The 15,296-nt window shown below is 45.3% G+C and overlaps 1 protein-coding gene across 5 annotated transcripts in view; it reads right to left on the bottom strand.

The window, feature by feature from the left end:
* CYSLTR1 (cysteinyl leukotriene receptor 1) overlaps window positions 1-15,296 on the bottom strand; it is a 292,327-nt gene that overhangs the window by 16,416 nt on the left and 260,615 nt on the right. Inside the window, exon 1 of one of the 5 annotated variants that reach the window (XM_048864895.2) lies at window positions 2,005-2,462. The exons of 3 other annotated variants lie outside the window; for them this stretch is intronic. The gene's annotated coding sequence lies outside the window, so the exon portion shown is untranslated. Of the gene's footprint in view, window positions 1-1,099; window positions 1,411-2,004; window positions 2,463-15,296 lie in introns of those variants that run through there. One more of the 5 variants, XM_075132452.1, reaches the window with a different exon arrangement.

The following is a 15,296-nucleotide window of genomic DNA, read 5'->3' as shown; positions in this document are numbered from 1 at the left end:
TTGTTGCTCTCCTCTAGACTTTCTCCAATTTATCTACATTTCCTGAAATGTGGTGCCTAGAACTGGATACAATATTCCAGTGGAGGCCTTATCAGCATGGAATAGAGTGGAAGAATTAAGTCTTACCTCTTGCTTACAACACTCCTGCTAATACATCCCCATATGATATTTGATTTTTTTTTTTTACCCAACAGTGTTACATTGTTGATTTAGGGCTCCTTTGAGCAGTCTCTTAAACAAAAGTAATTGTCAGATTCTGAGAGACATAGGCTATATAGATTTCCCTTTGCTTCCCAGATAATATGAATTATAACCAATAACAATAAAACTTCATTATCAGTCTTATCCTGATGTATCAATATTTTCTTAAGAGGTAAACATTGCTTTTGTATTTAATTCTGACTTGCAATTTGATAGTATGGTATTTGTAGTCAAGTGAACACTAAAGAAACTCAAAGTCTTAATGTGATACCATTCAAGCTCTCTTGAAGGTCCTGTCTACGTTGGATATTTTCTTTTAAATTTCCCACTGTTGTTACCACCAGTTCAGCTTCACTAGTGATAAAAAAGCTGGGAGTGCTAGTACAGACAAGCCACCAGTGCTTTAACCCCGGACTCTGAAGTAGTGTAGATAACACAGTGGTTAAAATACAGATGGCTGGTGTTCACTTATTGCCTATCTCTTATACAGGAATTTAAATGGCATCAGATAGAGATTTTTGGTTTCTTTAGTATTTGCTTGGTTACAAATACTGTACTTTCAAACTGCCAGCCTTAGTCAAGATTTTTGTTATGACTTGAATAGCTTTCAGCAGGTTGTTTGGAACATTGATGGTCATGAGGCAAATTTTTCAGTCAATACATAGAAATTCTTCCCAGATCCAAAGATATGAGCTATGTTCACCCATCCTAATACTAATATTTCTTTTTTTTTTTCTGAGAGGAGGTATTAAAATGATCACTGTAGAATAAATGAGAAACGGTAGGGTTCTTTGGCTGGGGGTAAGTTTAATATTATTATGTAAGCGGAGAGCTTAATGTCCTCAAAAGAGATTTGCCTACTTCTGACCTTCTTGAAAAAACAGCAGACAGTGCTCACCTCCAGAGATGGGAAATGTGCAGCCTGTCCGTCAGTCCAGTAAATGCCTCAAGTGAGGTCCCTAAATCCATAGTTAAGCATCTGAATACAGGTGGCTTGATATTCAGTGGTGCAGATGCCTAACTGGATTTGAGGAACCTCACTTGTAGACACCCAGACTTGAAAGTTTTCTTCCACATCTCAGATTCTTCTACAAATTATCAAAAAGTCTGGCATTACATCTGAGGGAACAGAAAATAACCCCGTCAGTTATCGTAGACAGAGAAACCAGCAAACTTCTAAACTTTGGAAATAAAGCCATGTTTTCTCCTAATTGAAGCTGGGGCAGACACATCCTCCCCCACCCCCGGAAACCCCCAAAAAACTTCCCCCTCCACACTATTGAGGGATCCACAGAAAGCCCTAAAATGTTCCTTACTGAAGCTTTGCAAGTGTTCTGCCCCATGCATACTTCTCCCATTATGACAGGTTTCAGAGTAGCAGCTGTGTTAGTCTGTATCCGCAAAAAGAAAAGGAGTACTTGTGGCACCTTAGAGACTAACAAATTTATTTGAGCATGAGCTTTCGTGGCTCACGAAAGCTTATGCTCAAATAAATCTGTTAGTCTCTATGAGCTGTAGCTCACGAAAGCTTATGCTCAAATAAATTTGTTAGTCTCTAAGGTGCCACAAGTATTCCTTATCTTTCTCCCATTATGTCACTGTAGTTGTATTTTCCAAGTTAAAACATGCAATTTTCTAAATAATTTATGAAAAAAGCCTAACTATAGGTTGCAAAATCAGGCTGACGAGAGGAGATAAGACTCTCCTGCCACTTCTGCAATTCTCATTGTACCTAGCAATCTGCAGTATTAAAGACATGGAAAGAATCTTTGCAACCAGCATTTAAACATCAGATCAACTTACTTTTTAAGTCTCCAACTTGACACACTGGATCTTCTCACTGTTTTCACCCTTAGAAGTAAATGAAAGGTTCTGGGGAAGTCTAAGTTCAGTATTTTCTTCCCAGATCTGTCTAGGGCTGGCTTCAGTAACAAGCTGGTTATACCAGAGCGTATGCTAAGAGCACACAGACTATTTGCATTTTCTTTGGTGGTTTAAAAAAGCCTCTGTAACGATCCTCCCTTAAGGCAGCTCTTTGCTGTGAGAGGAGGCAGCATGTGGCTATTGGCTAATGCTCAAAGGGGAAGAAGAGAACAGCCCACAAATATCTAAATATTTGCAGTTAAGTGAAAGTCACTTCATGACATTTTTTGGGTATGGATGGGGAAATAAAAACAAAAAAAGGAGAGAGAGAGGCTTGCAAGTGCATCTGACTCTTCTCGGCTCCAAGGTCTCCCAGCTGCAGGAACTCTATGGAGCTGAGACCTCTCCTGCTTTAAAAGAAGAACAGCTTGTGTCCCTCCCCAATTCCTGTGGCTAGGGAGTGGCTTAACCCTATCAACCATGTAAAAAAAATAAATAACTTTCGCACAACTCATTAAATCAAAGAAACAGATTGTTTAGACAAGCTGTATCCCTTTTTCTGGAGTATGTGGCAGTGAGTCAGAGCAGATCAGAGGATGCCTTTGAGTTTGTCTTTTCCAGATACCTTTTCCGGTCCCCTTTCCACACTCACTGTCCTGAGGCTTCCCATTTTTGTTACCTGTTTTCAAAATTAAATGTGCGAAGAACTGCTGGGCCACCTTGGACTCGATGAGACTGCAGTTTCTGATTGAAAAATCATAGCTTGCACATGTGCAATTTAAAATCTCAGACTGTCATGTAGCTTATGAAGCAACGAGGGTCCAACTTCAATTTTTATGAGAGTTTAACACAGACTAGAAAGCAAGGGGCGCTGGAAGCACAGTGGAGTTGTTCCATTCCCTTCTCAGCTGCAGCAGAGCAGTCATGCCCTTTGGACAGAGTGACCAGGAGAAGGCTCTCCAAGGCCACATCTTCAGTGCATGCTACTCATGAGTTAAGCAGTTGCAGGTTAGCCTATCACACTACAGCGGGACCACACTGTCGTTATCTGCCCTTTGCTCTCACTCCCTGCATCCGCGCTGGTGCTGTTGCTCAGTGATAAGCAAGCCGCTATCTAGACGTGTGTAACCCAAGATTCATTGTGCCACACCTCACCGCATCTCTCTGGGCTCGTGTTCGCAAGGTGCTGTAGGGCAACTCATCCGCCCACTCAGGGGATTGTGGGAGGAAATCATCTCGATCTGGGAAATTCAATGCTTGGCAGGACCCAGGCTGGTGTGGTGGTATGCTGTGATAGGCTTAGCGTATGAATACTGTTCCTGTTAATAACTAGTGCTTTTATGAAGGCATGGTTGCTTTTTTGTGCATCTGCAGAAGCTGTTGCCAAGAGATGCTGGTGGGTGTTTCAGAGGCTGCTCTTGACCTGAAGGTGAAGGCAGAGGCTGATGCTGTTTTTCTTGGCAGATTCCCTCCTCTGCAGATCCTCACTTCTGGACCAAGACCTCAAGCATACACTGGCAGGACCACATTATAGTGAAAACATGGGGCGACCAGCAATAAACCTAGAATTTTTGCACCAGGAAAGCCACATTCCTGGAGCTGGGTAAGGAGCTTGCCCCCGCCCTTGAGTAGCAAAGCACCCAGATAAAGAGAGCCAATAATGCTCCAGAAGCATGCTTCTATCACCTTGTGGAAGCTGGCAACCCTAGATGGTGACAGATCTGCTGGTAATCAGTTCAGGTAGGTAAAACCAGAGCTAGCAAAGTGGTCACGGAGGTTTTGCAAGGCAGTTATTGCTCTGCAGGCCTCCATGGTTATAAGGCTTGGAAAAATCAGTGGCAGGACTTGTGTTATACCAATAAAATAAAAACCAGCAGGATCTTATTAAAAGGGAAAAGGCAAAATGCCACATTTATTGTGAATACAGAAAGAATCATACTAAGCAGTTAGCCCTGGTCTACACAAGGACTTTAGGTCGAATTTAGCAGCGTTAAATCGATGTAAACCTGCACCCGTCCACACGATGAAGCCCTTTATTTCGACTTAAAGGGCTCTTTAAATCGATTTCCGTACTCCACCCCTGACAAGTGGATTAGCGCTTAAATCGGCCTTGCTGGGTCGAATTTGGGGTACTGTGAACACAATTCGACGGTATTGGCCTCCGGGAGCTATCCCAGAATGCTCCATTGTGACCACTCTGAACAGCACTCTCAACTCAGATGCACTGGCCAGGTAGATAGGAAAAGAACTGCGAACTTTTGAATCTCATTTCCTGTTTGGGCAGCGTGGCAAGCTGCAGGTGACCATGCAGAGCTCATCAGCAGAGGTGACCATGATGGAGTCCCAGAATCACAAAAGAGCTCCAGCATGGACTGAACGGGAGGTATGGGATCTGATCGCTGTATGGGGAGAGGAATCCGTGCTATCAGAACTCCGTTCCAGTTTTTGAAATGCCAAAGCCTTTGTCAAAATCTCCTAGGGCATGAAGGACAGAGGCCATAACAGGGATCCGAAGCAGTGCTGCGTGAAACTTAAGGAGCTGAGGCAAGCCTACCAGAAAACCAGAGGGGCGAACGGCCACTCCGGGTCAGAGCCCCAAACATGCCGCTTCTATGATGAGCTGCATGCCATTTTAGGGGGTTCAGCCACCACTACCCCAGCCGTGTTGTTTGGGTCCTTCAATGGAGATGGAGGCAACACGGAAGCAGGTTTTGGGGACAAAGAAGATGATGATGAGATTGTAGATAGCTCACAGCAAGCAAGCGGAGAAACCGGTTTTCCTGACAGCCAGGAACTGTTTCTCACCCTGGACCTGGAGCCAGTACCCTCCGAACCCACCCAAGGCTGCCTCCTGGACCCGGCAGGTGGAGAAGGGACCTCCGGTGAGTGTACCTTTTAAAATACTATACATTGTTTAAAAGCAAGCATGTGAAAGGATTAATTTGCCCTGGCATTCGCGGCGCTCCTGGATGTACTCCCAAAGCCTTTGCAAAAGGTTTCTGGGGAGGGCAGCCTTATTGCGTCCTTCATGATAGGACACTTTACCACTCCAGGCCAGTAACACGTACTCGGGAATCATTGTAGAACAAAGCATTGCAGTGTATGTTTGCTGGCGTTCAAACAACATCCGTTCTTTATCTCTCTGTGTTATCCTCAGAAGAGTGAGAAATCATTCATGGTCTCCTGGTTGAAATAGGGTGCTTTTCTTCAGGGGACATTCAGAGGAGCCCGTTCCTGCTGAGCTGTTTGCCTGCGGCTGAACAGAAATGTTCTCCGCTGTTAGCCACGAAGAGGAGGCAGGGTTGAGGGGGTAGCCACGTGGTGGGGGGAGGCAAAATGCGACCTTGTAACGAAAGCACATGTGCTATGTATGTAATGTTAACAGCAAGGTTTATCCTGAAAGAGTGTAGCCACTATTTTATAAAATGTGTCTTTTTAAATACCGCTGTCCCTTTTTTTTTCTCCACCAGCTGCATGTGTTTCAATGATCACAGGATCTTCTCCTTCCCAGAGGCTAGTGAAGATTAGAAAGAAAAAAAAACGCACTCATGATGAAATGTTCTCTGAGCTCATGCAGTCCTCCCACACTGACAGAGCACAGACGAATGCGTGGAGGTAAATAATGTCAGAGTGCAGGAAAGCACAAAAAGACCGGGAGGAGAGGTGGCGGGCTGAAGAGAGTAAGTAGCGGGCAGAAGACAGGGCTGAAGCTTAAATGTGGCGGCAGTGTGATGAGAGGAGGCAGGATTCAATGCTGAGGCTGCTGGAGGACCAAACCAGTATGCTCCAGTGCATGGTTGAGCTGCAGCAAAGGCAGCTGGAGCACAGACCGCCACTACAGCCCCTGTGTAACCAACCGCCCTCCTCCCCAACTTCCATAGCCTCCGCACCCAGACGCCGAAGAACGCGGTGGGGGGGCCACCGGCCAACCAGCCACTCCGCCACAGAGGATTGCCCCAAAAAAAGAAGGCTGTCATCCAATAAATTTTAAAGTTGTAAACTTTTAAAGTGCTGTGTGGCATTTTCCTTCCCTCCTCCACCACCCCTCCTGGGCTATCTTGGTAGTCGTCCCCCTATTTGTGTGATGAATGAATAAAGAATGCATGAATGTGAAGCAACAATGACTTTATTGCCTCTGCAAGCAATGATTAAAGGGAGGAGGGGAGGGTGGTTAGCTTGCAGGGAAGTAGAGTGAACCAAGGGGCGGGGGGGTTTCATCAAGGAGAAACAAAGAGAACTTTCACACTGTAGCCTGGCCAGTCATGAAACTGGTTTTTCAAAGCTTCTCTGATGCATACCGCGCCCTCCTGTGCTCTTCTAACCGCCCTGGTGTCTGGCTGCGCGTAACCAGCAGTCAGGCGATTTGCCTCAACCTCCCACCCCACCATAAACGTCTCCCCCTTACTCTCACAGATATTGTGGAGCACACAGCAAGCAGTAATAACAGTGGGAATGTTGGTTTCGCTGAGGTCTAAGTGAGTCAGTAAACTGCGCCAGCGTGCCTTTAAATGTCCAAATGCACATTCTACCACCATTCTGCACTTGCTCAGCCTGTAGTTGAACAGCTCCTGACTACTGTCCAGGCTGCCTGTGTACGGCTTCATGAGCCATGGCATTAAGGGGTAGGCTGGGTCCCCAAGGATACATACAGGCATTTCAATGTCCCCAACAGTTATTTTCTGGTCTGGGAATAAAGTCCCTTCCTGCAGCTTTTGAAACAGACCAGAGTTCCTGAAGATGCGAGCATCATGCACCTTTCCCAGCCATCCCACGTTGATGTTGGTGAAACGTCCCTTGTGATCCACCAGAGCTTGCAGCACTATTGAAAAGTACCCCTTGCGGTTTATGTACTCGCCGGCTTGGTGCTCTGGTGCCAAGATAGGGATACGGGTTCCGTCTATGGCCCCACCACAGTTAGGGAATCCCATTGCAGCAAAGACATCCACTATGACCTGCACATTTCCCAGGGTCACTACCCTTGATATCAGCAGATCTTTGATTGCATGGGCTACTTGCATCACAGCAGCCCCAACAGTAGATTTGCCCACTCCAAATTGATTCCCAACTGACCGGTAGCTGTCTGGCATTGCAAGCTTCCACAGGGCTATCGCCACTCGCTTCTCAACTGTGAGGGCCGCTCTCATCTTGGTATTCATGCGCCTCAGGGCAGGGGAAAGCAAGTCACAAAGTTCCATGAAAGTGCCCTTACGCATGCGAAAGTTTTGCAGCCACTGGGAATCGTCCCAGACCTGCAACACTATGCGGTCCAACCAGTCTGTGCTTGTTTCCCGAGCCCAGAATCGGCGTTCCACAGCATGAACCTGCCCCATTAGCACCATGATGCATGCATTGGCAGGGCCCATGCTTTCAGAGAAATCTGTGTCCATGTCCTGATCACTCACATGACCGCGCTGATGTCGCCTCCTCGCCCGGTATCGCTTTGCCAGGTTCTGGTGCTGCATATACTGCTGGATAATGCATGTGGTATTTAATGTGCTCCTAATTGCCAAAGTGAGCTGAGCGGCCTCCATGCTTGCCTTGGTATGGCGTCCGCACAGATAAAAGGCGCGGAACGATTGTCTGCCGTGACGACATGGCTTACAGGGTTGGCTTCAAGGAGCTAAAATCAACAAAGGGGGTGGCTTTACATCAGGGAGTATTTCAGGCAGGACTTCATGGAGGGTTCCAATAAGAAATGGTGCACCTAAGTTATTGTTCTTATTGGAACAAGGAGGTTAGTCTGGCCTCTGATTGATACATGGCTAGATTTACCTCGCTGCACCTTCTCTGTGAGTGACTGCAGTGTGACCTAGAGGGATGAGTCCCCTAGACAGGGGAGGGGGGGAAGCAAATGAGTACAAAACAAATCTGGTCTATTTCTTGTTTTGATCCACTCCATCTATCTTTTACATCTTTGGCTGGCAGCAGATGGTGCAGAAGGACTGCATGCCATCCACATCTCATGGCTGCTCGGCAGAAGATGGTGCAATACGACTGCTATCCATCCTCATCTCTTGCCTGCCGGCAGAAGATGGTACAATACGACTGCTAGCAATCCGTATCGTCTGCCTGCTCACCATAAGACAGTTCAATAGGACTGACTGCAGGACTAAAGAGAATGACCTGGTCAAGTCACTCCAAATTTAGTCTCTGCGCCCATGTCTGCCCAGGCGCTCCTGGCCAACGTGGCCAGGAGCACCTCGGACATGACGGTGATGGCTACCAGTCGTATTGCACCGTCTGCTGCCAGAAGGCAATGGGTTGCTGCTACTGTGTAGCAATGCAGTACCGCGTCTGCCAGCACCCAGGAGACATACAGTGACGGTTACCTGAGCGGGCTCCATGCTTGCCGTGGTATGGCGTCTGCACAGGTAACTCAGGAAAAAAGGCGCGAAACGATTGTCTGCCCTTGCTTTCACGGAGGGAAGGAGGGAATGGGGGCCTGACGATATGTACCCAGAACCACCTGCGACAATGTTTTAGCTCCATCAGGCATTGGGATCTCAACCCAGAATTCCAATGGGCAGCGGAGACTGCGGGAACTGTGGGATAGCTACCCACAGTGCAACACTCCAGAAGTCGACGCTAGCCTTGGTACTGTGGAAGCGCTCTGCCAAGTTAATGCACTTAATGCACTTAGAGCATTTTCTGTGGGGACACACACACTCGAATATATAAAAACGATTTCTAAAAAACTGACTTCTATACATTCGACCTAATTCCGTAGTGTAGACATACCCTTAGTTATAGCTATAACATTCCATTCAATCTCATATTTATTCACACATTCATTCATACACACACACACAGGTTCTGCAAGGTTGTTATCATAGTTACCAGCCTTATAGTTGCTCATGCCAAGCCACTGGCCAGGTGGCCTGGACATGAGAAGGGAGCAGGGCCTTGTCAGATGCTCATCTGATGCTCCTGGAGGTTGGTTTGCAGAATCAGACCCCAAAGTTCTCACTTTCTAGAGTCAATTTTTATAGGAATTTCTTCCTATGCCAGTCTATGGGAATTGCTTCATCATGCTGTTGCTGAATCAATCAGCAAAAGGCACATTCCTGACGGCTCCGTGCTGCCAGATGTTATCTTGTTCTTTGGTTCTCCCATCCTTGAGGCTGTTGGGTGGATTCCAGTCTGCCCTCCGGGCGTCCTCTGGTTATTTCCACTTGACGCCTTCTTCAGCCGATGGACACTGGATTCTTAGGCTGGCACCTCCCTGATCATTCAGTTATTATCCACACCAAGCATCCATCCACATACATCCTCTATCTCTATTTTAATCACAATTGTTAACAAAGCGAGATGAATACAACAAAAGGGCGGGGAGTCTCTGGGTGCTGTTTCTGTTGTTACAGAGTATTGCTTTGAGTCTCTCTCAGTGTGAGTAGTTGTTGTTACAAAGAATTGCTTTGAGAACAGACTCTGTCTTAGAATGTACTAACACAATTAGCAGCTTGCAAGTTTCACACATAGAGGGAGAGAAACAGTACCGAAAACCAAGAGACCTCTTAATTAGTAAACTATGGGGAATCAAACTCATTTGTGATTTTAATACAGAACTTCTTTAATATGATCCAACACTTGAATGGCTCAGGTTCCTGAGCTGTGCAAGTGCAATCAAAGGCATGTATGTACCCATCCTATGCCTGCCATTTCAAGCAAATACATACATTTACAAGAAAGGAATGGGGATACTGCTCCAGATGCACTGACAGGCAGGGTGCATGGTGCTACAGTGTTCAAGAGGTCTGGACTTTTTCAGCACGGGCAAACAGTACATGTTCCCCCCTCATCACAGTCATCAATCCGCTGTCTGTGACCCAGCATACTTTCTGCTGCCTTTGTTGATGATGGTTGATCCTGATATGCACCAGCCAGTTTAACTACATGCTGAGCCAATGCAGGATGTGGTGGAATGTGCCTTTGGCTGACTGAAAGCAGTATCGTGCTACTCACTGACTATTGCATCACAGCTTCTGTTTAAAGGATGACTTCTGGAAGTCCTCTCAGACTGACATATGTAGTCAGAGGATTCCTTTGAAATCTGGTGTGCCTCAGGCAGGAGCAGAGTAGGGTTGCCTACAATCTTTTTGAAAAAAGGTGTGGGTTTTGTGGTTTCTTCCCATCCCCTGCTGAGCTAGAGATCAAATGACTGATGTGATGGGGGTCAAAATGGTCTCTAGCTGTCAACTTTTACCCAAGGTAGTGTCTGGCACCCCTTAAATCTTTGGAGGATCTAAACTGAGGCTGGTATTCAAGAAAAAGTACAGAGTTTACAATGCAATGAGCCAATAAGGAAAGACATCTGGAGAAAAGGAGTACTTGTGGCACCTTAGAGACTAACCAATTTATCTGGAGAGTTTCCATTCCCACTATTGTACATGTTTTACAGCTTGACTCTTGTAAACACGCTAACCTCTGAACACTTATTTGGATTGCTTTGAAATTCCGTATGCCTTATGGGGGTGTGGGATAGCACGAGTGACCTCAATTTGGGGTCATTTGTCCAAGGGGTTCCTGGGTTATAGCCCTCCAAATAAACTGTTTCCTTCTGCTGCCGAGAACCTTCTGCTTCCTTCCTTCAGTTTCCTTCTGCTGCCGAGGGGTACTAAGGACTGCATGAATTGCAGACCCTGTTAAGATTGATGGCTGTGAATTCACCCTTCAGTTAACATAACTAAGGATACCTTAATCCCAAGTCCCTACCTAAGCCAAAACAAGTTTTGGACTGAATATCTGGAGATTGCCACAATTTGTGAGCCATGAGTAGCAATTTTATTTTGGGGGGAATGTAGTCAAAGTATTTGGGGGGAAAATTATATAGATGACTGTTTCCTGGGAAGGGAAGGGCATTAAGGGCAGAGGAGAGAAGGAATTTGGGGCTGGAGCAAGTGGAGTTTTACGTAACATAGTACATGACACCCACTAACTCTTTGGGGGACCCAAACTGTGAACAATATTTAAGAACATGCTCACTTTTATACTTGTGTAAATGTGCAGTTAGAAGGATTACAGTGCACACGTGCCAACACAAAAGGGAGAGGGTTTTTATGCAGTTACTTTGTGCGTGCTTGGGTAGTTTGAGGGAATACGCCACCACTGATGCTTCACGTCCAAACCTTTGTACACTCGTGCAATAAAGATTTAATAGCTCATGTTGCTTGCTACAAGGTGTCTGTTATAATATTGTGTGTTTTAATTTTTTGGGGAGGCTTCCTGTGAGCACAGCAGAAGAGACAGCAGCCAGTCTAACCACAATTTTTGTTATATCAAGTGGGAAGGAGCCAAAGACAGAGAACTCTGTGAGGGATGGGGTACAGTGGGGAGGGGGACAGGGACAAGGAGAGGACTTGCAGCTGTAGAGGGGACAGGACATAGGATGGGTGGTTAAAAAGCCTTGGATTGGTTATTTGAGAAAATCTGTATTTTATTAATCCCTGCAGGGGGTTAGGGCCGGAGGAAGTGGTTACTTCCTGATCTCGGGGCTGCTTAATATGATGTTTCCAAAAACACACAGCGTGGAGATTTGGAACTGACAGCTCAGATATCTTGACCACCAAGGGTTGTCAACATGTGGATTCTGGGTGATTCCTGGATCATGAAGTTGTAGAAGTTTCCAGGAGAGCAAGGAGTACAACATGATGTGGGGATTGACGACTACATGCTGATTTGGGTGGACACAGGTGGCCTGCATTGTCATCATGTTCTTCCCACTATGCCGCATCCGACTGGTGATTTAGGTGGTTGTGATCTACTGGACATTGTGGTGCTTCACTCCGATGGAAGTGAATTGGGCCTTTTCCTGGGTCTACACCTCATATAATGGATGAGAGCAGATTTGGACCACATCAGAGACTTGTGTCGAGGAGCTATGATAGTTTTCTCTGCTGTGGCTGAGCACCTGAATAATTGCTACAGTGATAGTATGAGGGCTATTAAATGTTGGAAGAACATTAATTGGGAAATTGGAGGGTTCATGGCTGACCAGAAAATGTGTACAGTATGCCATAGAGACATTACACACTCTAACACCTCACTGTTGCTTGGAGATGGGGTACATCTATTCAATGGTGCAAGCAGAAATCATTTCTTGCTGGTACTGCACTCAGGGGAGGGACACAGGGGAGGGCACCTGACCACCCCCAGCCCAGGGCCCCCATGCTCTCCCCGTCCCCTCCGACACCCCCCTTACGTGTCTAAAATTTTATAACTGCATCTGTTAAACAGATGTAGTTATAAAATGATGCTTTGGGCCCCTGGTGCCACCTGTACTTCCAGGTGTCATTGAGGATCCAGAAGCACCCCAAATTGAAAACTTCTTAAATGAAAGAAGGATAGGAAGGACAATCATCCCACTTTCACACACCCTTAACACACTATCAGTGCCTCCCTTATGTCCAGACTAAGCTTCTGCCAGCTTGCCTGTGTCTAAGTATTGCTCTCCACCAGGCACTGAGAAAGGAAAGATGCTGCGCCATCTGGGTTTGATGGAAAAGAGGCATCGAACTGTGTGAGCCATGTGCAGCGTGATGGAATTGCAGCCCAAATTGTTTTATTATTTTCTTCAGCTTGACATACAGGAGGGGCAAACAAAATCAGCCTCGCAGAACATGTGTGAGAACTGTCTCTAGACAGATAAGCAATTGATCAAAATCACATTCTCTGATCTCTTGGGGCCAAATCCTGTTCCCATTGAGATCAAAAGGAGTTTTGCTATTGAGTTCAATGGGAACAGGCTTTGACATCTGGAGAGGAAAGAACAAAACCACGCAAGCAATGACTATGTTGCTTATACCACAGGTATCAAAGGCTGCTGACTCAAATGATCTTTGTCCATTGCAAGGGAGAAATCAGCAATCAATGAGGCTAGAACAGTCTCTGTATCATACCCAACTCATAAATCCATCTGCAAAGGATCAAGGAAATATGAAGGCTCCAAATTACCTTAAAGTCCTCAGTCCTTGGGTTAGAATGCTCCCATTAGTATATGTTCATAGTCCAGAGGCTGGAGCAGAAAAGAGGCAAAATGGAGATGTTTCCAGGCCAGGGCCTTTTAGCTTCTGCCAAGTGCCAAGTAAAGGGAAATCTGTTTTTACTGTGAAAGATGGTGTTTGGAGTCACACGGGCAAGTTACATGTCCATCACCCCCACCCATATTCTAGTTAGAACATTCACAAAAAGTCCATTAAGTGTAGACAGGTGTTTTCCAGGGTCCATTGTGAGGTAAGTGTTCCTTAATGGGCTGTTCAACTTGACTTGTCCCTTCACGTGCTGGCTAAATACCTTTTGGGTGTTACCACAAGAGCAAACATGTAGTAAACATAGCGAATATTCATAACTTCTGATACCAAGATAAATATACATGCACAGAAATAGCATAATCATGAGTACCAGCTATTTCACCTACATGACTATTCCCAAAAGAGATTCTGAAAAAATCACACCACGTACCTGAGACCCTATGTGCCAGCACCATGCCCCACTGGAGTTGTGTTATCTGTTATGTAACAACAGAGATGGACTCAGTGACATGACTCCGTTTAGCCTAAAAGGGCAAGATTAATTTTTATCTGTTCAGGTGTGACTGGACCTTTAGTCAGTGAGGGTATACTGGCTGGTACACATTCAGGTTAACAGGCTTCAGTATTCCTTTGCAGTTAAGTTTTTAATGTTCATAAACCTGGTATGTGCTGAGGTGGTGTAAAGCAAAACACAGGTTTTTAGGTTTGTAAATCTGTGACCCTCTGCCTCTTTAAGATTTTATTATTATTTATTTTTTTTTGCTGGTCATAATGTGAGAGAGTATCCTCTCCGCCCTCTGCTCATGAGGTTATGTATGTGTCTTGTAGCACTCTTCTGAACACCAGTTGGAAGGAATTTTTTTTCCAGTAAGTGTGGACCGATTCTTTTCTCTTAGAAGGCATGTAATTTTTTCAGGTTCACACTGATTAACACAGAAAACAATTGGGGCTGTTAAACTTTCTTCAAATTCCATAGAAAATTAAGTTCAGCTATATTTTCCAGTACAGTGATGAAATGGGTTTTTGTACATACAAACATCGTCATGCTTAACTACCCAGCTTTCCCCAAAATATGTAGTATTTCAGTCTGTTTATATGGAATATGGGAGTTGGGTGAGGAGCTATTTAAGCATATGTATAACTTATTAAAAGATAAATTTTAAGTAGAACTGTATCCTAAACTGCATTATGGTATTGTACCCAAACATTGCATGTCAATGGGGGATTCACCTTCCTTTATAGGAACAGAACAGACTCCTGAAACTCTTACCACAAAAGTCCAAAAGTCCACAGATGTGCAAATAGTCCCATTGTCTTCAGTGGGATTGATCAAATGATTAAGAGTTTACAGGATTAGGTTCCAAGTTTGTAAATTGTTCTGGATGAAATGACAATGCCTGAGCTGTCAGATCAGAAGGAGCTTCCATCGAATAAAGATGGGCAGATGTGTGATAAGTCTTAGATCTGTTGTTAAGATGAGGAACATATTTTCAGCAAAGTTCTTGGCAGATTCCCGAAGCAGCTGGTTTAAGGCTGTCAGTGTCTGGCGTTATTATCTTCACTTATCTTCCTCTCACCCACAAAGCTGGAAAATGAGGCCTTTGTTTTTCTGCTCCAGTTCTAGTTAACAAAATGCATGTTAGACTAGTCTGGCTGCAAAGAAGAATTCTGTGCACACTGGGGACAACGCATGATTCCTGTCAGGCTGCAGAACTGGGCTGACATCAGAATCCAAACATCCTCTGGTCAGTGCAAGCAGGGGCATTCCTCTAATGATTTGGACTTGATGCAATGCAGTATGTATGTCATGGATAATTCAGAAACAGACTCAAAAACACTGTTTAAACACCTTCCATCCTCCCCCTGCCCCGCCTCCCCTCTTGAGGACTCCTGACCAACTTAACAGCACAATACATTTGTTAACAAACTTAAACAAAGCCTTTGTTTAAGTTTGTTAGCATATGCATTGTGCTATTAAAGCCATATAAAGAATGAATGCCCTCCCTAGAGCAGAGCACAGCCCCACCCCCGCTCTGGGGGCAGGGGTGCGAGCCCCAAGTCTTTCCAGTACCCTGTACCCGCTCAAAATCTCTTGCCGGTACTGTGTACTGGCGAGTACCACCCTACTTGCACGACTGCATATATTGAACAGCGGTCAGAGGATCTTTACTGACATAAAATTGTCAGTATTTGGAAACAGAAATC

Source organism: Caretta caretta, chromosome 9 (genome assembly GCF_965140235.1).
Source record: "Caretta caretta isolate rCarCar2 chromosome 9, rCarCar1.hap1, whole genome shotgun sequence".
In the NCBI taxonomy this organism is placed as follows: Eukaryota; Metazoa; Chordata; order Testudines; family Cheloniidae; genus Caretta; species Caretta caretta.
Note: the sequence above shows the minus strand (reverse complement) of the source record. Positions and strands in the feature narration are given on the sequence as shown.